This window comes from Protopterus annectens, chromosome 6.part0, assembly GCF_019279795.1.
Source record: "Protopterus annectens isolate FY-2018-M chromosome 6.part0, PAN1.0, whole genome shotgun sequence".
Classification (NCBI taxonomy): Eukaryota; Metazoa; Chordata; order Ceratodontiformes; family Protopteridae; genus Protopterus; species Protopterus annectens.
In genome coordinates, this window is record NC_056737.1 from 439,111,359 (window position 1) to 439,135,551 (window position 24,193).

Consider the following 24,193-nt stretch of genomic DNA (forward strand, 5'->3'; position numbering starts at 1 on the left):
CAAACACCTTCCTTAGTGACCACTGTTTACAGACTACAGGAATTCAATATCCACACCACTGAATCCTAATATGTGGATATCCCACCACTGAAGTGTCATGAAATGAGACATTGCCAGCCTTGCTAGCTTTAATTTTGTAAATAATTATATGTCATTTGTGAATATTACTATGATTTATATACAAGTGTGACAGAAGGAGATACTGCCAGACCAGCTATCTGGAATTTTGTAAGTGGTTGTGTGTCATTTGTGAATGTCAACATGCTCATGTAAGATGCTTGTGTTACAGATGTATTAGAACTGTATGTCATATTGTACAGATATGTGCTGAAGAGAGATTTTGTAAAGTACTGAACAGATATGTATATGCACTATTGTAACTGTTTAGATGTATATATTTTAATAGGGGAGACTGAAAGACAGACCAACTTACAAAACTTCAGAAGAATTGTTGAAATTAAGTTGAGATGTTTTCTTTCAGTTTCAGTGCAACAGGAGATATAATGTCTAGAACTAGAAGTTTTTTGTATTGTCTTTAAATGTGGAGGAGTGTAAATTATTTCACAGGTAGATGCTAAATGCTACCAGCTGCAGTCACGGCCGGCCTTAGGCATAGGCGAACTAGGCGACCGCCTAGGGTGCTGTAAAGGCCAGCCTCTTAAAGGGCGCAGTTTTTGTTTGTTTATTTTAATTAAGAAAGCATGCACTCTTCTCTGCGCCCTGTTGAAGTGTAAAGCGCCATAGCGTGCGCTCTTCTCTGCACCCTGTTGAAGTTAAAGCTCCGTAAAGGCCAGCCTCTTAAAGGGTGCAGTTTTTATTTATTTGTGCATTTATTTTAATTGAAAAAGTGTTGCTGCTGACGTCATCGCATGTGGGTGCATGCGTGCGTCATGACGTCTGCTTCGTGAGGCAGACTGTCAGCCTGTTAGAAAGTGGAATTTGGTTGAAGGGTGGGCTCAGACTGTGTGTACTCTCTCTCTCTCTCTGTTTACTTCCTGTTCTCATTCCACAACTGCCGTGGTGGTTGAACAGTGAGTGAATGAGAGTGAGTGAAGTTGAACTAAGCGCTTCAAGTGCGTGAACCCCCGTCTGAACCTGAACAGACCGTAACTTGTGGTAATTGTTCCACAAAATTCTACAACTATCATGTTGTACACACCAATAAATAGTAACTTAAGGCAGGGGTTAACTGTTTACAATTTGTTTTCTTTTTCTGACAGTTAAAGCTCCTGAGATAGATTATGTGCTGTTGCCATAAATTAGCCACAGTTATACCAGTTAACAAAGGTGAGAAAATGCACTAAATTTAAATATCAAGCTTGCTTTACTTTAAGTGAAGCATATGAAATGCTGTAAAAAGTAGAGTCCTGCTAATCTTTCTTTTACTGACTTTTTTTATTTTTCTGCATGTACTTAAGAGTAAATTAAGTTATATTTTCAGACAGCATAACTCAAAATCAAATCGTAACATCAAATAATGCAGTTAATACAGAACAGTGGTATTTCAGTTTATTGTTTTATATATTCTCAGATGCATTAAAGTGTCAGCTCATAATAACACTTGCATTGTTAGGCGTGCACCATAAAACACCTCTGAATTTTCTTGTGGCTCACACACACTTTTCATATGTTTTTTCTTTTTTGTTTTGGTGATATAGCATTGACTTAAATGATGACTCACTTTATTTGTATATTTTGATTTCAGTATCCAGGAATAATTTTATAATTACTGAATTGTCAACAACTTAATGAACTCAACTAAAATGTTTAAAAAATAACTATTATAGTTTTAGATTGGTTATTCTGCTATGCAGCTTTATATTGTTTCTCAAAGAACTGTGACAAGAATTTGATAAAGAAAGTATACTGGTCTGTGTGGAAACAAGACTGTGGATGTAAGTCATATTCTATGTCTTTAGGATGTGAAAACTGTAAAGTTTCTTTCATGTGAGGGGTACAAGACACAGCATGCACTTACCTGACAGATAAACATAAGGTACATTTCTAAATGTATATCCATAACTTACAAAGACAGTTGCCTGAAGAACTTAAATCCTTGCACAACTCAATTTTTTTCAGATAAGAAATAAAAGAACATTTTAATAGTATGTTGGTTGGAGAAGATATATGCTTAATTGATGTAAGAGAAAATATTATATCTCTCTCTCTATATATATATCCTTAAACTAAGGAACTAACTGCCTGAAGAAAAATCCAAGCTTACAACACATTGCTTCAAAGAAAGCTGGCTGCTCAGCAGTTTTTTGAACTGACCACTCCCCAGATAATCTAGGGCTAAGCTAGCAGCCAGGAAATGGATAAGCCAGCTGGGGAGAGATGGGAGTGAATGATCAACACTGGCTTCCCCATACCAGAGGAAGACACACCTCTCAGCTATCCGGATTTTAATAGCACATCCCTGATTTTGCCACATATTTTTGCACTGTCCCTCATAACATGTCTGATTCTTCTGTCAAATCAATAATGATTACACTCAGCCAAAACTGTTAGACATTAAGAGTTTCATACTTCATATAGATCAGAAAAAGCAGGTGATTTTGCCACATATTTTTGCACTGTCCCTCATAAAATGTCTGATTCTTCTGTCAAATCACTAAGGATTACACTCAGACAAAACTGTTACACATTAAGAGTTTCATACTTCGTATCGATCAGAAACTGCAAATATTATTGAGTACAATGCCCTATTCGGGATGTACCTTACTAGACACCTGCAACAACTAGAGAGGCCTCAAAAATACCTCACCAAGAGGATAACAGCCTAAAACAGATGCCCTATGCCACCAGGCTAAAAAAACTTCAACTGTACTCGGTTGCATACCGGCTACTCAGAGGGGATCTCTGCCTGACATACAAGGCTATGTCTAACCCCGAATTGCTGGAAATGCTCCACCTAAGGAAAACCTTCCCAAGCTACATGATCTAGGGACCTTAACCTGACCTCAACAATAAACAGGACTCGTTGGAGGGACAGATTTGTGTCCCAGAGACTCCCCTTGCTCTGGAATAAGGTCCCCATATATGTGAGGCAGAGGTCTTCATTAGCGGTCTTCAAGAAGAATCTTGATGAGTGGATGGGGAACAGGAAATTCACCCCAGGAATCACTTCTGTGGCCCTGCTCGACAGAGGCACAGTTAACTAAACCATGTGGGGGGCCCAAGCCAAAACATTTTGGCTAGGTTATGCCCTAGGGCCAATAGCCTAGTACCTACCTATGAACCTATGATGCAAAACCTATTAATCTATCAACTTTTTAAAATGAATTAGAGCAATATTTTAAAAATGTCCTCGACTTTTTAGGCCTTTGTTCCCCATTATTTTTAGATTTGTCCAAAAATCATGAGCATAGAAGTTGAGGGATAATTGTTAATCACTATGTAATCCAATGTAACTACTATCTGTTTAACTGTGGAGCTTTTCTCCCCGGGCCTCCACTGAAAATGGACCTACGTTCAGTCAGACACTCCCGGTTGACAAATGTAAATAAATAAAATAAGTAAATAAATAAATAAATATGGGGGGAGTGTGTTGATGAGAAAAGGCCTAGAATTGTACCATTTGCACATACAGAGTTTTGGAGACAAAAAAAAAACCATCAATAAGCATATTTGTTTTCACACTTTGGCCCCACGGCCTGCTGATCATCAGGACCCCCCTGCACACCTATAGGCGCTTTTGTTCTCTATCAGTAGGATGAGGGCCATCTGGGAGTGGCCATTGAGGGAGATTTGTGCTATTTCTTGTTTAAACCTGCCTCTCCACACATGTTCAGCTATGCTGAAAAAGACAGGACATGCAATGGGTTGTCTGCATAATGGTCCTTCATTCTGCAAGTGACATATATCAGCATGCAATACTGCTCACCAACCTCAAGGCATGGGAGATGATTTCCCTGACAAGCGAGAAAACTGTGCCCCTTCACTTGTCCCCCTCCCTGCCTAGATGGTCCTTCATTTCTGCAAGTGACGTATATCAGCAAGCAATATTGCTCACCAACCTGAAGGCATGGGAGATGATTTCCCTGATAGGAGAGCAGACTGTTACCCTTCATTTGTTTCTCTCCCTGCCTAGCTTCTCCACTTCTGAGGACAATAACTGAAATCCAGTAATCTTGGCTGCAGTCAGGGTTTCATCCATCCCTTCCATGGAGCAAGGCTGTCTAATAACAGCATTCAGTGTCTAGAAGGACTTGTGGCAGTGAGGAAGCATGTTCTTACATAGGGTCCTAATTACAAAGCATTGCACTTTCCAATCAATAAGAAGAGTTTTTAGGAACCTAAAGAAAAGTAACTAAGGAATATCAAGAATGTGGAATCATTTACTACAAATATTTAGTCTTTTAGTAATCTCCAGATCTTTATGTACAATTTTGGATGCATCTCATGGTTTGGGTGAACTTACTGTAGTTGATCATTTGAGGTGTTTGTTTGTGGGTCTGCAAGTGAGACTTGTTTCTGTCAATGGTGCAAATTTGGTTATCTCTGACAGTTCACACTTTATAAAAAAATTAGTGGACAGTTATTTGTGGCAAGTATTACTAATCTGATTACTTTTTTGAAGTTGTAGATTGTGCTGTTCCCTATTGATTGACTTATTTTAACCAACGAGTATGTGTATAATGCAACATGTAATGACTAATACCAGAAAGAAATAATGCAGGACCTTTGAAAGCCACAAGGAAATACTGTAGAATCAGACACTGGTAAGAAATGGGTAATGCTTAAGTCACATTGTCTTTATAGATGTCACTTTTTGGAGTTGAATTAGTTAAGTAGATTGAACTGTGATAGCCTTTTTTCAGCCCCAACTTTCTTTCATACAAGAAAATACAAGTTGTAAGTGAATAGAACAGCACATAATTATGGAGCAACATTTTTAAGTGCTGACAGTAGTTCCTTACTGAAATTTATTTATTTATATTTGCTTGCTGGGGTATTTATTTATATTTGTTTACTGGGGTAGTGCACTGATCAGTACTGAGCAGTTTCGGCCTGGGTGAAATGCAAATAATTTCACAAACAAAAATATAGAAATGTAAGCAGTAGCATAATAGTTCAGACTAATTGCATAGAAAAAAACTGTGTATATATACATTCTAGTGAACAAGCACAATGCATTGTGTAATCAAGCAGAGTGTAATGTACAGTATGTATGTGTGTGTGTATATATGTATATTGTTAAAATGTTCTGAAGTGGGCAGTTTGTCATTATTGGGTTATACATTTTGTTCCATTGCTTACTGGAAAAATGTTCAAAACTATAAATGTAAAACACGCTAACAAGTGGTGCTGTGTTAGACAAGGAATATAATTTAATACAATCAGGAAGGTGAATCAAAGAACACATACATATATGCCTGGCAATAAAAATGTGTCCAAGGGACCTATGGTTTGAAAATAGTCCTCTCCACTGGTCATGTGCATTTTATCTGAATGTGGGTTTTTATGCTGTGCCAATGAATGTGACTTTCAGTTGAAGAAAAGTTTACTGCTCATGCTAAATCTTTTTGTTGTGAGACTGTATTGTTTAGCAAATGGCTATCGGTGTTTATGCATTTTATTTCAATATCTGTAATCATTGCAGAAGTAAATAAGAAAACAGTATACACACTGATAGGTTTGAACAGTGTTCATGGTAACTGGGGAGAAATAGCCAAGTAATGGAACACTAGTATGACTGGGGAGGAGACTGCTACAAGAGGGGCTACACAGGGGGGGGGGCGCAATCTATTTCACTGCCTAGGGCCCCATTTGACTATAATCTGGCTATGCTAATAATTTAAAGTATGAGAATAGTTTACATGGCCCCTTTAAATCCCGAAAAATACTCACTGGTGACAGCATCTCCTCCTTTAATGAAGAAAGTTTACTGCTTCTCATGCTAAGTCAGTTTTCAGTGTAAAACTGTTTTGTTTGTCAAATGATACACTGTGTTGTAGAATTTGAAAGCAGTGTTAGTAGCATAATTTTCTTTGGTGTAGAAGGCTGTGGATTCTACTCCCACACAATGTAGATGGACAGCTGATATTGCAGTGCCCTTTCAATTGCTGATTATTTGGTGCATTTTAAGGGGAGATAGGGGTTTTGCACTCCTGAGTATGTCCTCCTTTATATGAGATGCCTAGCAACTATGAACTTGTCAGTTTTAGTCATTTCCTATTGAAATATTACCAGTTTACCGATTTTTTAATGTAATATAGGCAATTAATTCTTCAAGGGCAACAGGCACTGAATTTGTAGATGTAACATTGAGCTGTGAAGTTCTTTGCCAGTGGCAATCTCTTCATTAGTTACAGATTTCTTTAATGTGGAATTGTTCAGATGATTTCTCTTCTGCAGAGATTGTTTGTATTGAGTGATATTGGTGGATTGTAATGGCAAAAGTCTGAGTAGCCTTTTATGGTTGAAATTTTCTGAAATGGGTAGTTTTTTCATTATTGGTTTATATATTTTGTTTCTTTTCTTATTAAAAGAATGCTTAAAACTACAAATTTAAAACACATTCTAGCAAGTGGTGTTGTATTACATAAGGAATATAATTTAATGCAATCAGGAAATTGAATCAAAGAACAAATACATGTATGCATGGCCGTAAAAATGTGTGCAAGGAGTCTGTTTTGAAAACAGCCCAAATGTAAATTTAATCCCCCACTGACCAGATGCATTTTCTATAAATATGGGTTTGTTTTCATGCAGTTTCAGTGGCAGAGGAATTTTACCGTTCATGCTAAGCCTGTTTTCATTGGAGATTGCATTGTTTAGCAAATGGCTGTCTGTGTTTGTGCTAGTCTATCTTAAGCTTCTGTACACAGGAAGGAGAGAGGTTGCTATTCTACTTTCACTGAGCTGTAAGGCTTGCTCGCCTACCCCAGAGCAAATTAAATTGTTTAGATTAACTTAAGCAACCCTTTGAACCAAGGCACATGGGCTTCTATTTTCTGAAGACATGACTTTTATAGTAAAGTATGTGTGAAGGAGAAACAGATTAAAGCAGGTTTATTAAAGGAAATTCAGATTAAAGCAGGTTTATTAAATGAAATTTCCACCTTCCCTTGCAGTTTAAACTACATTACAAGGTATCCTTTCTTCTATGCATTTAAATGATTAAAGGAAATGACTGGACTGGCTTTCATGGGGAGTGAATGACTGGAGTGGCTTTTTTGGGGAGTGACCTACCTGTGGGCGTGGCTCGTAGGGATGTTTCATGAGTATGGTGTGGGTGGGGCTTAAGGGGTGCCAGAGCACTACTTCGCCTAGGGCGCCATATCCGCTAAGGCCGGCCCTGGCTGCAGTGGGGATTTTCACTTGGGATAGTCAGATGACAAGAAGTGATGTCATGCTGCAAGCTGTCCTAGCAGTAATATTTGGGATATTAATTTGGGAAGTCTCTGAGAGAGATAGAGAGCATTTTGTATTTTGTCTTTGACCTGAAAAGAACATCCACTCACCACATCTGCCTGCTTGTTGCTCAGTAAGTAAGTTAACTAGAGTACAGTAATTACTCTTGGATACAGTCAGGAATACAGTGAAGTATAGCTTAGATGTTTTCTTTATTTATTTGAGACAGTCCTGCAATGCTGTTTTAAATATTCCCTGTGATTTTGAACTCTGATGTAACTGTGATTATTTACTGGGTATTTTCTTGTTCTTATAGGTTCATAGGTTCATAGGATGATACTAGGCTATTGGCCCAGAGGCCCTTATAAGCCTAGTGAAGAATTTTGCCTATGTTCCCACAAAGTCAGCATCTGCTTTACATGTCCAGCAGGGACACAGGTGGGATCCCAGGGGTGTATTTTCTGTTTCCCATCCAGCCGGCCAGGTTCCTGTTAAACAGTGCTAGAGAGGTACTCTGCTTAACATGGCAAGGGAGTCTATTCCACAGATGGGGGAGTCTTTGGGACACAAATCTATCCCGCCAACAAGTTCTATTAATGTCATATACCAGGCTGAGGCCTTGCATGTGGGTTGCTCGAGTGGAGTTTGACTTACAGATATGCAGCAACTCCATCAATGCTGGGTCAGAGATGGCCTTGTATGCCAGACACAGATCACCTCTGAGCAGTCTATATGAGACTAAGTAGGGGGACAGGGCTTTTAACCTATCTGTATAGGATAGGTGTCTTTTATTATTTATTATTAAATATATTTAAACCTTTCATTGTGGCTGACATTTGTGAGACATATTTAAGTTCTGAATGTCCTACTAGCCTTGCTGTTGGTCAAACTACCATTTGTATTGATAGTAACATTACACAGTAAGATTGGATACCCTTTGTTAAGGGCCTTAAACTAGCTGATAAGGATGTGGCTGGTGACAGTAATAACTACCTTATAGTTTGGGCAGAAGGGGGCATAGCTAGTAAACCTATGCCAGCCTTTCTTAGGTGTGTGTGTGTATGTGTGTGTGTGAGTGTGTGTGTGTGTGTGTGTGTGTGTGTGTGTGTGTGTGTGTGTGTGTGTGTGTGTGTGTGTGTGTGTGTAAATCAAATCTCAACAAGTGTGTGTGTCAGCTACTTGGGCAGGGACACAAAGCACTGGTTGGACAGAGAGGGTGCTGGTGGTCTCGGCTTGGCCACTCAGCTGAGATCCCAATAGCTGTGCCAGTGGGGAGTCTTACTGGGGATTTGGAGAAAGAGGGAGAAACCAGACCCAGACTGACTGTGGTCTCTGTGTGTGTTTAAGGGAAATTGCGCTTTACTGTGTGTGTGTACTTGTCATCCTCCCAATGTACATCCCCCACTGGTGTTAGTGGTGAGGACTGAGGTGCCTTGATTACTGTTGCCAGTGGTGGGGCATCATAGAGTGAATGGGAGAAGGTTCTGGGAATTCCAGTTGTAACATTTCACATATTTTGTGAGGGACTGAGAATTGAAAACCTCAGTATTCTTTCTCTGAAAACAGTGGGACATTCTGGGAATAGTGTCAGAGAAAGAGAATCCTTAACAGGAAGATTCAGATAACATGCTGTACTCTTAATCTGAATCAGAACTCTGAAGAGAAAATCCTGTATCTCTCCAATCACATGCATCTCCAAGCCCTTATTTCACCAGAAACCCCCTGATAAGAAGGGTTAACAGCCTGTACAAGACCCTTAGTCAGACTTAATAAACTACTCCTGACCAGTGTAGCTGGGGCAGAAGATCTATGTTTAGTTTCATGTTTCTTTTTGCAGGAAAGTTTAGGACAAACAGAATTATAAATGGCAGTAGCAGCTTTCCACAGGAATGGCACAACATTCTGACTATGCACGGGCACCTTCCATGCCCCTTCTCCAGCACAGACCAAAGCAGCTATCTCTTGCCCACTAAGTGGACCCCAGTAGTCACATAGGATGTACCTAAACCTTGGTCCATACTGGCTGCATGGGCAAATCCAGATGGATCTGGGGAAAAATCTGAATGGTCTGAGAAACCAGCTTTGGCCACAGCAGAGTCACCTACCTGCAGCTGAGGCAAATTACCAGCCTGCTATGGTGGCAAAGGCTGTACAGTTTACTTCTTTTTCCAGCTGGAAAAAGGAACAACCATAGGACTAGTAGTTTGTTCCATAGTGAAGTCATAATGGTGCTTCTTTCCTGGGGAAGCTAAGCAGACAAGATGGTAATATTTTACAAGCAGTATAAAGTCACTTTTCCCAATAGAATCACAGTAAACAGAACTCTAATGCACTTTACTAGCCCCCAAAAGTAATTTAAACACAGTTTATCCACAGAAAAAATGGTTTTAGAATGTTTAAATCAACTTTTAAATTATCAAACACAAAAGTGTGCTACCATTTAAAAGCACGTTAAAGTCATGCGGCAGTCAATAAAACACATATTTATAGCTTAAAACATGCTTTCCTAAACAAGAAAGTAATTTTTAAATACTTAAAAATAAGGTTTTTCCTCAAAAGGAACTTATCTACTCAATAATGGATCAGGTTGAACCAACCATCAATCCTCAAAAACCTGCAGAGAAGTGCTTTCCAGCTCTGAAGTGCTTGGATCCCCAAACCTGTCTTTTTAGTTAGCTCAGCTCGCGTTGACTGTTGGTTTGGGTCTGTGGAAGGTGCTCTGAAGTTTGGAAGCTGACTGGCTGTTATATCATATGCAAGATATAACCTATATAACTTTGGCTACTGCAGCAGTGATTAATATGAAGAACATCAGGTTTTGAATTATAACATTTTACACATGGGAATTGTAACAAACTGGTTTTACATTTTACACATGGGAATTGTAACAAACTGGTTTAACATTTTAAACATGGGAATTGTAACAAACTGGTTTAAGATTTTAAACATGGGAATTGTAACAAACTGGTTTAAAAAGGAAAGATGTAGAACTGCCTCCATGAAGCTTGTTTCTTTGGCACCAGCAACATTCCTGAATAAAAACAATAAAAACCTTCTCTTAACTGAGAAGAAGGAATCACTTCTATCACCTCCTGAGTCAACAGATGATGAATGATGGGAGGAACAGAAGCTTGATCTAGTGGATGAGGTGGGAACTGTTGTAAGAGATGAAGAGATTCCATCTGCCATCTGCTTTCATGATGAATAACATTCAGAATCCATTTGCCTAAGACCATTTGTTGCCAAAGAAAGAAATAGATGTTTAGATTTTTGGGAAGGGTTAAAGGTTTGACACCCTACCGTTGCTTTTTAAAGGTCTGTTTACTAGTGGCTTGCTGTGTTTGCTTATTTTGCTTTTTGGAAAAAGCTGTATAAGTAGCAATAAACCCTTTGGTAAACTCGAAGAAAAAAGGTTGAAGATTTTATTAAATTGGGTAGCGTTCGAAAGACATGCGTGCGTAAATGGGCGTGCCTTCGTTGAAGGTTGGGCGTCGAGCTGGCACCTTGGCATTTCGTAAAAAAATCTACTGCCAATCATTAGTGGACTGGAGTTCCGCTGTGGCGACCCCTTACCAGGAAAAAGTCGAAAGACAAACAAAACTGCATCTACTTGCATCTCACATCACCCTTTTTAAAGATTTCTGCAGCAGATGATACAAAGACTGTCTAAGGCAGAATTCAAAATTTCAGATTTAACATACTCAGGAAGGTTTTGAGTGCACAACAAAGCAAACCTTCTCATAGTAGTGCTATTGATGCAACAAATAGCACACTCAGCTTTGAAGCTGGAAGACCAGAAGGCCATGGGCTCTATTCCCACTCCAGGAGAATGAATTACTGACACTAAAGTGCAGTATAAGGGGGGTGCTATACTACTGGGTGTGCCAGCCTTCGCTAGAGATATTAAAATCAAGATCCCATTTGCTTGATTTGGTAGTAACTCAGGTGGATGTAAAAGATCTCAGAGCACCAATTGAAAAGGGTTCAAGAAATTCCCTGATGCCCTGGCCTAATTTTCCCAAGTAGTACAAATACCACCTCATGTCCTCCTGAAAAGTGATCACTAGCCCAATGGGACTAACCCTGTCAACAAAGAATGATTTAGTGACTGAAAAAATAAATAAATAACAGTTTACTCATAAACACAATTCAAACAGTGGGTAGCCACTTGAGACATAGAAGAAATATGATTATCCCTCAGGATACCTTAATGTTTTGGCTGTTATATCATTGGTAGGATATAATGCATATAGCTATGCTACTGCAACAGTGATCAATATGATGAACATCAGAAGTTGCTCCTTCACAATACTTTTCAAGGTTAATCGTCTGACAATCCTCAAACATTGAAGAATTCCTTTTTCTTACCAGTACCAGAACTAGTAGGGTCAAGAGCCCAAAATAAAACCCTCAACTAAATCAAATTAATCACTCCTGGCAAAGTAACAGAGGCAGGTGATGATAACCATTTAAATTTTCTGCTTCACTTTGACAGGAATTTATATAGCAGCAGACCTACTTTAGACACACAGACCCTCCTAGGATCAAACATTCCAATCTGGCTAGACAGAGGGGAATTCCATGCTCATTTTGCCACGACTAACAAGAATCTTTCTCTCTTGGCCAACAAGGGCACTCCAGCAGCAACAGAGGATGTGTCAACCCCTGGTACATGGTGGCTGTAGAGACCATACCAGAGGGAACCTAGGAAAAAGATGAATGATCTGAGGAACCAGATACGGCCAAAGCAATGTCAGCCTTCTAAGGCTGAAGAAATGTTATAGCTTGCTGAAGGGGAAAAGGCTGTTTGGAAGTTTTCCACTTTTTGTGGCAGCAAGAACAAAGCAAGGAACCACTAGATTGTTCCATTGTGAAGCCAAAAATATTCCTGAAACCCAGGGAAGCCTGACAGTAATAATTGATGAAAGAGTAAGTATTAAAAAGTAGATTTTTTCCACCAAAAACACAGTAAAAAAATGTAAACACTTACCTCGGCCCCCCAAAAGTAATATAACACAAGTTTTAGGCAGGGAAAATCAATGTTAAACCTAGTTTTAACAACTTTTTCTACAAAAGTAAAAAGTAACACTTGTCAGTGAAAAGTGACCAGAAGTTACACGACAGTCAATTAAAACATTTTTATCTAGCTAAAATATCTATGTTTACAGAAAGTGTTCAATTTCTGTCATAAAAATAAAATGTGGAAGTTTTTTCCCCTGAAGGGAACATAATCTGCATATCAATGAAGAACTGTTAGCTGACTGAATATCCTTGAAAGCCTGCAAGTAGAGCGCTGTTCTGCAGTAGGAAAGCTCTGAAGAGCTCGGTACCCAAACTACTGTTTATCTTTGCTCAAACTGGTATTGTTTTTTGTATGTGGAAGGTGCCCTTAAGTCTTGGAAGCCAGCCAGCTGTTATATCCTTAGCAGGATACAACTCATATTGTTAAGGCTACTGTAGCAGTGATCAAATGATGAACGTCACAAGTTTTCCTCAGAAATAATAAAAACAATGGAATAATGTTTCACCAGTAGGGAACTTATCTTTGAAGGATCGTTTGCTGACTGACAGTTCCACAGGGCCCACTGAAGTAGCATACTTCAGCAGCAAAAAGTTCTGAATATTTTGGCACTCTTATCGTTTTATCAGAGCCCAACTCAAACACCAGACAGGTGGAGCGCATGGAAGGTGTCCTTTAGCTTTGAAAAGCTGAGTAGTCAGTGGTGGTACGACCCAAATAGCTTAGGCTACAGCAGTAGTGATTGAATGTTGAATGTTGTATTAAACAGCAATTTCATCTCACTGGTATTTCAGAAGAATTTTTTTTTTGTTTGTTATTAACTTGAAATGGTCTTGTACAGGGGGTAGTATTCAAGGGCAATGTACCCAACAGTAATACCTCAGATTATTACTCCTCAAAACAAATGATACATTATTGCATGCACAAATCTTTATGAAAAGTTAAGAGTGGCAAATTAAAAGCCTCTGGGCATTCTAGGATTTAGGCACTTGAGCAAAGTGAAAAAAAATGAATGTAATGTAAGGACTATGCTGCCAAATCTCATAAGAAAGCTTAGAAAGTAAAGCAATTATTTTCTGAAGAACAAATTCTCTGTGAATTAATGAGTCACTGGCTTATTCGTTGATTTTTTTCCATCTGAGACCTTTTATTGCAAACATCTTAGACCTTTTATTGTGCTCTTTAGGAAAAAGAGTTACTTAAACTGAAGAGAGAGGGGAAAAAAACATAATATATAGCATAAGACAATGATAAAACACTGTAGCTTGCATGCGTTATTAACCCATCATTAAAGTGGAACTCTGCTAAGCTATGTTTCCAAAAGTGATGATGCAGTCACACCCTTATTAAAGCATTTTGTGATTTTGCTACTATATGTATGAATGAAGCTGTTAATAAAATGAGCTGAACCTCTGAATGTGTTTTGTGAAGACCACAGTATTCCTTGGCTACCAGAATGCATATTATTATCCCTCCCAGGAGAACAAACTTCAAGCAGAAGAGATGAAAGTCTGAGTCAGAGATCTGCACTTCAAGGACATAGAGGGATTAAGAAGGTTTATATGAAACCTTAACAAGAGAAGAAATATTTTAATGCATGAGTGGAACAGCTAATCCATACTAAAGAATACTTATGCATGCATGTAAGGAGTGAGATAAAAATCCATGACAAAATATAATATTGCAGATGGAAAGTTTGTTGAGCATTTGCTATGCTTGCAGAGGTCAGTCCAAATAAAGTACCACACAGGGCTATTTCAAAAAGACATGCATAGAATGACTGAGATATGTATAATGCATTCCCTTAGTATGGAGATTCTGTTAGGAGTATAAATGTGTGAATACCTGGCATTTTAAAAGCTCTGGAATGAAAGCCGAAAAAGAGCTTTGTCATTTCATATTTTAAACTTTTCTCAAATGGGATTTAAAATTCTAGCACTGGTATAATGTGCCTTTATTAATGAATTTATTTATTGATAAGAAGGTACCTAGACCTCCCATTCATCTGATTCACCTGCTTTTAACTCTCTCATCCTAAACTGTGATTCAATTTACTACACCATTACTGCACTAAACCCACTGCATATAATCTAATCCCCTCTTTCATATTACTGGTCTCTATTAACTTTCCTAACCTAGCAATTACTATCCATAACTCCATGACTTCTACTTGTCCTATTCTAACTCTATTGCCCTATTTGTATTACAATTATGTAACCATGAATTTATTTGCTTTGTTAGATCCTCAGTGTAAGTATTGTTTGTCAGATTGTGCTTACTCATAAATGTAAGCCATTCGTATTTGTATACTGTACTTTGCCTTGTTACATTATGATGTAGTCCGGGTTGAGCCTATAACTGGCCATTGTTTACTTAATGTTCTACCATTCTACCCCAGTAAACAAATTTAAATAAATAACATTAAAGAAATAAATAATTACTTCATTTGGGAATGAAATTTCAAACGCCAAAAGAAACAAATGTGAACAAACAAGCTTTCTTCAGCTGGTCCTACAATACAGCACGGTCTGAATGCATGTACAGTTAAGATCATACCTGTTTTTACAGGCATACTTATTTTGGTACACAAATTTAACATTCATTTCTTAGAGAAAATTTATTTTCAAAAAGGATGCAAAAACACATATAAACCTCCAGGCTAATCCTAAAGAAAATCAAAAATGGAAGATGGTATGTTTCATTTTTTTTTGAAGGGAAATTATTATTTGGTCCTGTAACCAACATAATTTGTTTTATGAGACTGCTGCAAGCAACCACATCAAGGATGACACTGTGTTGCCATAGTGACAGCAGCACTTTTAGAGGTAATTGCATGCTTTGATGCATGTAAAGTACACATTGCAGTGTTACTGGACATTTGGCTAGGACTGAGTTGAATAGAGGTAGACATACAAATCTATGTATGAATATAATATAATATAATATAATATAATATAATATAATATAATATAATATAATATAATCATAAATAAATCTTACAGGCTACGAAACAAGACAGCCAAATACAGCTTCAGCAGAAGCTGTAGCTCCTGGCCTTCTTTATTGGGGTTGTGTTATTTCTCCACTTTAAAAAGAATTGAATATTGCCATTGTCTGCATCTACTTCACCTGCTGAAAAAGAATATGTTTACCTGTTTTATTTTATGTTTTAGTACAGTTTCTGTGAGAGATTACACAGGTTGTAACTTTTATGTATTGTAGTCAGATCTCACCCTCACTCTCTCTCTCTCTGTTTCTATGTCTTGCCACAAAGGCTGGATTCTGTAAATACAGTTCATACTTCTGTACCACATTTCTTTGCTTGAAATGATATTTATTTTTTTCTCTCTGTTTCAGCCATGGGCAATAGTGAAGATACAGCAGTGTCTACCAAAATGCATTATGTTCTCAAACTGAAAGATTAAACATAACTTAATATTTATCGATTGACTATAAGAATTCATTTACAACAGAACATAATGTCAGAAATGCATGACCTTTCTGACTCAAAATGCTTAAAATGTTATGACTTAATTCTGTCTCCCCACCATAGTGACAAATGCTTCTTTTTAACCAGCAGGTAAAGAAAGAAAAGAGTTTGGATGGTATTGAAAGCTTAACAGCAGCAGTCCTGTGACTCAAATTTTCAGTGTCAACACAAACACCTCCTTAGAAAATATGCCTTTCAAAGTAATTTTCCCACAACTGAGTTTCATTTTTTTATAATCAGTAGAATGCTTAAAATACTGTAATTTATAATTGATCAGCATCATTTTAGATTCTCTACATTTATTTATATTTTTTAGTTATATAAGGAAGAGCATTGTTCTCTAACACACACAATGCTGCAATGCTCTCTGTGGTATTAATGTCTGCTGCTGCTGAAAGCTATATTTCATTTTCATTTTCTTCATATTGTGCTATCTTAATCAAATATGCAGACTACAAACACACTAAGGAATTGTGAAGACATGATTAGAATATAAACAAGAGGCCATCTAAAACTGAGGGACCTAAAATATTGCCATCCAGTTTATCTGTACTTATACTCAGAGATGTGGAACTGGAGATCATCACCAGAAAGAACTCAACAGTACCTGAACACAGTATTTTAAAATCATGGATACTAAAAATCAGACTAAACTACATTTTAACACTGATAATCGTTGTATTAAGTGTAGTGATCAACACTGCTACCTGTCCTGACTTTTTACAGGACAGTCCTGAAAAGTATGTGAAATGATTAATGATTATTATAGTATAAATAAATATTTTCTTTTTTCTGAAATTTGTCTCCTTGGACAAATTTAATAACATGTTAAGCAACACATCCTCTACCACCAGAAACACTTAAACCTACTTGGCTCTTTACATAATGGCATCTTAGACACCCCACATATTTAGCACAACTTTAATCTTAAGCATTTAGTACAACATCCCACAATATAAAGCATTATACAATGACTGCCTTCTTGATCTAGTCATGACTAACAGTCCCTCTCTAATCGCAAATATCACCATCCACCCACCCACCTACCCTCAGTAATCACTGCCCCCCAAAGTTTCTCCCTTATCTTTTCATGCAAGTGAAGCACTCCAAAGTGATGCCACTTCAGAGTAAAATCAAATACCAATAACAAAAAGCTTAAATCTATTCTGTCCTCCGTCAATTCATTCTAAACACAATAGATGTCAATATAGCAGCAGAATCACTCACATCATCCTTGAAAAATCTAGACGTCTCCTGCTTCCCATTGATCTCCAGACTGTATAAACCCAAAAAAGAATAACCGGATCACAACAGAACATTTATGCTATGTAAACTAAGGGACAAAGCCTAAACATGACATGCCTGAAAAAATAGCCCTTCTCTAGAAATTTTCACCTGACTAAGAAACCAATCAGAACAGGCCATTAGGGACCATAAAATCCAGCTCATGAAAGACAAATAAGATCCCCTAATCAGAACTCCTAAACACTTCTGGAATGAAGTAAATCATCTCACAGGCAGAAACTCATTATCAAACTACCAATCACATCCAACAAATTTTCGCCTTCTGATTTCCTCACAGAATTTTTCACCCACCCCATGATCCCTACGACCTGTTTAGCTCATTCTAATTTCCAGAACCCCTACTTTACATATCTCCTTTATATTTCAAACACATTAACTCTCAAGGCATCGAGACATTGTTAAAAGAAATTCAGAGGTACATTCTCCCAGGTTATGACCTCCATCCCTAGTTCATTGTCCACTGCAAAGAAGTTATTATATCGCCTCTAAAACACATTTGCAACTTATGCCTAATGGAAAGTATTATGCCTGACATATGGAAAATGGATAATTAGCCCACTCTCAAAACAATCAAATCCCACAATGGTCTCTCACTATGGGTCTATATAATTTGAACGAAAGGTCAAAATCTTGATCGCTGTAAACAGCTGCCTGTATAATCCACTAAGTTGCATGTGGGCTTTCTCTTTAGTAACTTCCACCTCTGTAAAATCTTAGAATGTATAAATATAACTACTGCTTGTGTATAAATATAAATGTAACTATTCTCTGTTTAACTGGAACTTAATATAATGTAATGTAAGCAAATGGAACTTTTCTTCCCGGGCCTCCACTGAAAATAGATATTACCCAGTTGGACCTTCCAGGTAAACAAATACAAAATAAATAAATAAATGCATTTGTTGAGTAATATTTGCTGAATTTTACACTGACAGCTTTTCTTTTTAAGTGAAAAAAGTAATATTGCAATAAAATGAAAACTTATTTTCCCTGAATATCTATGAATACCTCTCAACCTCTTAGCTCAAGAAATCTGGTTAAAGCCTAAAATAATGGTGGGACAAAGGGCCAAAAGTAGAGACAGATTTTAAATATTGCTCTTATAAACTTAAAAGGTTGCTAGAATAACAGGATTTGTGTTAGCACGCATTGTGTAAAGGAAATGAAATCTGAACCCAAATGCATGTCATTATTTAGGAATTTCAGTCCTCAATGTTTGTTTGTGTCTTTCGGCTTTTCCCGGTTAGGGGTCGCCACAGCAGCACTCCGGTCCTACACAAATTTTGTGAAGACAACAGATGAAAAAAAAATAAAGCAAAAGTCTGGACATTCTGCAACAATCTGTACAGTTGAGAGGTATGCATGTTTTAAAGTTTAAGAAAACAATGTTCTCTGGAGCAACCTCCAATACGTAGGAGTCTGATTCTGAATCCTCTACACACTCATGCATGCCTACATGTACTCACACATACACACATACCAGCACTCGCTCACACTCACATATGCACATGCACTCACGCATAGTCATATACATGTAATCACACATTCACATACACGCACTAGTGCAGACTCGCACGCCCACATACTCGCGTATACACATGTGCTTGGGTACAGCCATATGCACATACTCATACATTCGCATGCACACACTTGCATATACACATGCACACAGACTTGCATATACACATGCACTTGCAAACATTGGTGTACATGCACTCACGGACACTCGCAGACAACTGGACACATGCACACACATCTATGCTAATACACACTTTCTCTTTTTCTGGTGTCTCTTTTCTCTGGCACAGTTTTCTTTATTTAAAAAAATCTGAGCTAGGAGCTGAGGGTACAGTTCATGACTTTATTTAAACTGCGTGGGGGGGGGGTGTTAGCATGGTTCCAATGGCTTTGACTGAAAGTATGAATGGAACAAATAACTTTTTTTTTCCAGATCCTTGTGTGTACAGGTCTCAAATATCATTACAAGACAAGGAGCAGAGGAAATGGAGAAACCCGCTGCCCCTTCATGTGGGGGACCTCGTAGATGGGGAGATAATCAGGGGCTCCCTGCAGCCGTGGGTTCAGCAGGTGCCTTACGCCAGGAAAAGCAGTGAGGAATGCGAATGAGGAAAAGCAATCTATGACATACATAGTAGAAATTTTAGTACACATGAGATAGGTCTACATAGGTCTGGATTTCAACTATCACTCCAATGCACTTTCAGAAAGCAGGATGGGTGCCTTATCCATTTTTGCCACACAAATAGTTTTGCAACAAAGAACTGAATCATTCTTCACATAACCAACTGCAACAGAATGTATACCAATATCAAACCATAAACTGTAAACTGTTATTTGTACATTTATTATATTTTAACATAGTGCACTTAGTGATCACACAACCTGTTATGATTATTGCTTGCAAATGTACAGCTCTGTCTTACCTTTCTGTGTTTCTTGGTCATTCATCAGTTATTTGAGCAGTACTCTGAGACATGCACTGTTTAAGCCATTCTATATTATCGGCCTTAAAATGTGCGAGAATATTAACTGGAAATAATATGGTATGCAGTTGCCAACAACTGAAGGGCAGGTTGGATGGCACAAACAAGCATAGACTGCTCTTTTGGGGGGGTGGGAACAAAGGTGAGTTACTGTTATGGTACAAAACAAAGCATAGATTGTTATTTTGAGGTGAGCAAATGTGAGTTACTGTTATGGCACAAACAAAAATGGACTGTTCTTTTTTTTTGGGGGGGGTGAGTTACTGCTATGGCAAAAACAAGAATATGTTTCTCTTGCACTCTCCTTGTTTTGCATCCTGCCTGTTGCTTGATCTTGTGAGGGATGTGAAGTCAGAAACTGCAATGTGTATTATTACTTTCTAACTTCTCTCTTTAATGATTTTCCAGTACAAATGTATGGTGCTAAACTGAGGGCATGCAGTGATCTTCATTACTTTTGAGTGGTATGACTGTCTGAATATTTGATACCTGAGGCATACTACACTCTTCCTCGGGTGGTGGCTTAATTTCTACATGAGTGCAATCTATGGCGCCCAGTATTTCTGGGTAATGTGCTACACTACAGAACTGTTACATATTTCTGGCCGTCTCCTCAGAACTACGGAGAAAATATATGTGCTCGCTGGCATGTTGGAGCATAGCATCCAGGAATTGGTAGAGGATCCTGGTTGCTGATGCCTGTGACACCCCCACCATGTCCCTTGTTGGTCTCTGTAGGGTACCTTTAGCTAAGATTATAAGAGCTACAGACTTTAGCTTCCACTGGGATAGGTTCCCCTTGGTTGGCTCTGGCTCTGAGTTGAGGGTTGCAGAGGTTGCAGAGTTCCTGTAGTGTGTCCCTGTCCACCCTGTAGCACTCTACAGTTTCCATGTCACATAGGTTGTGAAAAGTTAAATGGGGCCTGAAAACTCTTCTCCTCCTTGGCTTAGGTCTGTTGGCAGCAGCAGCATTGGCTTCAGCCTGTAGCACATACAAAATGGATTAAAGCAACAGCAGCCCCTAACATTCTAATGTCTGTGTACATTTTCCATGTCTGTATGCCAGATGTTTTAAAATCTGCAGGAAAAAAATAGCAAGGAATCTACATGGATGCTTTATAGATTGCTGAACAACTCTACAGTGTTGGATTTGTTGATTAGCATGCATTTCAGTTGCTTATGCTGTAATTATCATCTGTGAAACACAGACAAAGACAGATGCAAAAAGGCAAACGTAGCCAAACCGATAGTGAGGAGAGTTGTATGTTTGGAAGACTGAAAAAACACTTTTTCTTCAGGATACAGCTGTACAGAGGAGTACTGAACTTAGGTATGCTCCCATTTTGTCACCTATATACTGCATATGCTGGAATGTATTTAAGAATAGTGTGAAACAAAGGCTTTTATACTTTTATTTGTATGCATTAGTTAGAAGTGTACTGATGGCATGGGCATGTTTGTCAAGCCATTTCAGAGGTGTACGTGATTGCCACTACATGAAAATGGAATGCTGTGTGATAAATATGTACAAATGTTTCAGGGACAGGTCCTTTGATAGCACTTTTAGCATTTGTTTTGTTAGCAAAATGGGTGATTTGCCTGTTCTTTTGTTGGCGGGAGCAAAGGTGAGTTGCTGTTATGGCACAAACAAGGATATGTTGGTCTTGTTACTCTCCTTGTTTTGCATCCTGCCTGTTGTTAGTATTTCATATTTCTAGCCTGTTTTATGTTTCTCCAGTGGGTAATGCTAACTGGCTCCCTGTTCTGTTTTATCTGGAAACACTTATTTTGTAGCTATGTGGTATTTATGTGTATTATACTTCTGTTGTCTTTTAGGGCACCTATGAGTGTGCCACTCTGACATGTCAATCCACAGAGACTCCCTCCTTCCTAGATGCCAAAAACCAAGTAATAATTGATGGGTTTAGGCAACATGGTGCTTTTCCGCTGGAAAGAGGATGGGGAGATATGGCATGTAGGATGTGAATATGGCAGCAGATTGTCCAGGAAGTCATTACCATGGGCGGCCACAGCAGAACATATGAACAGGTGCAAAACAAGGCCACTGACATGTTCACATCTGCACGGAGGTGAGCAGCTGCAGTGAGCTGTGATCAAATGGTTACTGGAGGAGGACCTGCTAGGGAACCACCACTAACCGACCCCCCAATGAACAGTTCCTGGTCAATATCAGATATCCACACAGTTCCCAGGAGAGTGCAATACAGCATGTCCTAGATGTGAGCGCAACACCTTCCAAGATAGCAAGCACATCCCAGGAGGACCTTCCAGGTAGGTCTTGTTATCTGAACAGTTGAAAACTGTTGTATAGTAAAACAATTGAAATGAATAAGTTAATTCTGTGTCACATGTCTTTTTAGATAGGGGTTGAAGATTTCTTCAGTTATAAGCTTAGGATTGAGTTGTCAGCCATGTTTTTGTTTAAAGTAGAGTTAATGCACATATAAAGGAAAAATATATTACCTCCTGTGTAACTGTTAATCGTGATGATGTTGCCCTTACCTCTTTCTTAACTTCTTCCAGGACCGTCTGGACTACAGCACAGTATGTCCTCTGCAGATAAGAAGCCAAATATTTTTATGTCAGTACTGCTGAGCAATTTAAAGAAATATTATAGTGTGTGATTTTGATCTCAGGCCTGTTGTGTGTATTGCTGTACTGTCTGTAATAGTGGCAGCACTGTTAATTTGTTAGCATATATTGCATTATAGTATTGCAGGTATTAATGTATTCCTGCGTTTCTTGCTTTTTATCACAGGTGCTCATGACAGTGGGAGAGTGGGCCCTGTGCCACCTGGTGTCAGTGTATCAGCAGACTCTTATGATGATGGTGGCCAAACTGAGGCACAGTTGGGGGGTACAGAAGTTGAATCTGACACAAAGGTTGACATACAGCCATCTCTTGCATTTCCATCGGACAGAGCCAGTAGGCATAGGCCTACCCAGTCCATTGACCCCTCAGATATTGGACAGGTGGAGGGCAAGGACATTGATCAGGGAAGTGTGGCTACTGTGGCTTCAGTGCCTGTTGAGTCTGACCATAGCCAAAGTGTGGATGAGTTGCCACACAGGAGGATTGATAGTTGTGCTGGGAGTGGGCCTGCTGTCCCTCCTCCACCTGGTGCAGATGTCACTTCCATGCCACTCGACGTATGTTTAGGGCTGCCATGGAGGCACAGGCATGTTCTGAAACCCTGAACATTTGTCTGAAGCACATATGGGATGTGGCACAGTCTGACATGCATGACTTCCTCCACTGTGTTGCCGATTGAATGACATGTTGGAATGAGGGGTGTCTGTTATGCAACAAGCAGTGTCGGTGATGGAACATCTACTGGGAGGGGAATGGCATCCTCATGAGAGTAGGTCAGCCACATCATCTGCTGTCAGCCAATGTGGCCATGCCCAATCATGCTCCCATAGTGCAGTACTTCCACTGCTCCATCAGTGAGTGTGCTGTCCACATCCAGATGTGGCAGGCCATGGGGTCATGGTCCTGAGCATCCCAATGAAGGGAGCTCATTCATCAGACATTAGTCATGTTCTCTTAACAGCACTACATCTCACTGTGGGTATGCCAGTGCAAATCCTGGCAGAGCCAGTTTTTGTGGTCAGGGATGACAACAATGAACTGCCACCTCTACCATGCACAGCTCACACCTGTCCAACAGACCAAGATGTAGAGCTACTACAGTACTTGGCTGTGTTCATGCATACAGTCACACACCAATTTCACCTGGAGGATCATTATGTCTCACCATCCATTTCTTATTTTATCCCAATGTTTGCCTTCTTCCCCTGCTTACTCACACACACTGATTGACCTTTTGTGTCAGCTTAGGCTTCCTACCCCCCACATGCATAACACCCTGTGCATGGGATAACTGTGCCATATCCCTGTTTTCTATCTTTTGGATTCAGGGATACAAAAGCTGTGTCTGATGCTCAGGATGCATAGCTAACTTAGTGTTTAGTATATCTGCATTTGTGTTTTGTGAACTGGTCATTGTACCTTTGACTTATATTGGCCTTGGAAAGTTAAACTGTTGATAGAATCAACATTTCACAACTTTATAGTGAATCCTCTTGTAATGTTGTGAAGTCAGAAAACTGCAATGGTATCATTACTTTCTAACTTCACTCTTTAAGGATTTTTCAGGACAAACAAATGGTGCACCTCATAAATCACACCATCATATTCAGATCTTAGGATTGTATGACAGCACTGTAGTTAACCTCATCAAAACAATAATACAGTATAATGCTCTTTTGCATGTACCTCAACAGACACATGCAGCAGCTGGACAGACCACAGGGCTTTCTCAGGAAGATAACACAGGGCCTACAAACCATGCCATGATGTTTGTGTATGGATTAAAATACATGTCACTGTAATCTGTCTGGCATAGGATGAGGTGATATCTGCCTGGCCTCCAGGCCACTGTCTGACCATGCCCTGGTGGGATGACTGCATATCCAAAAATCTGATATAGC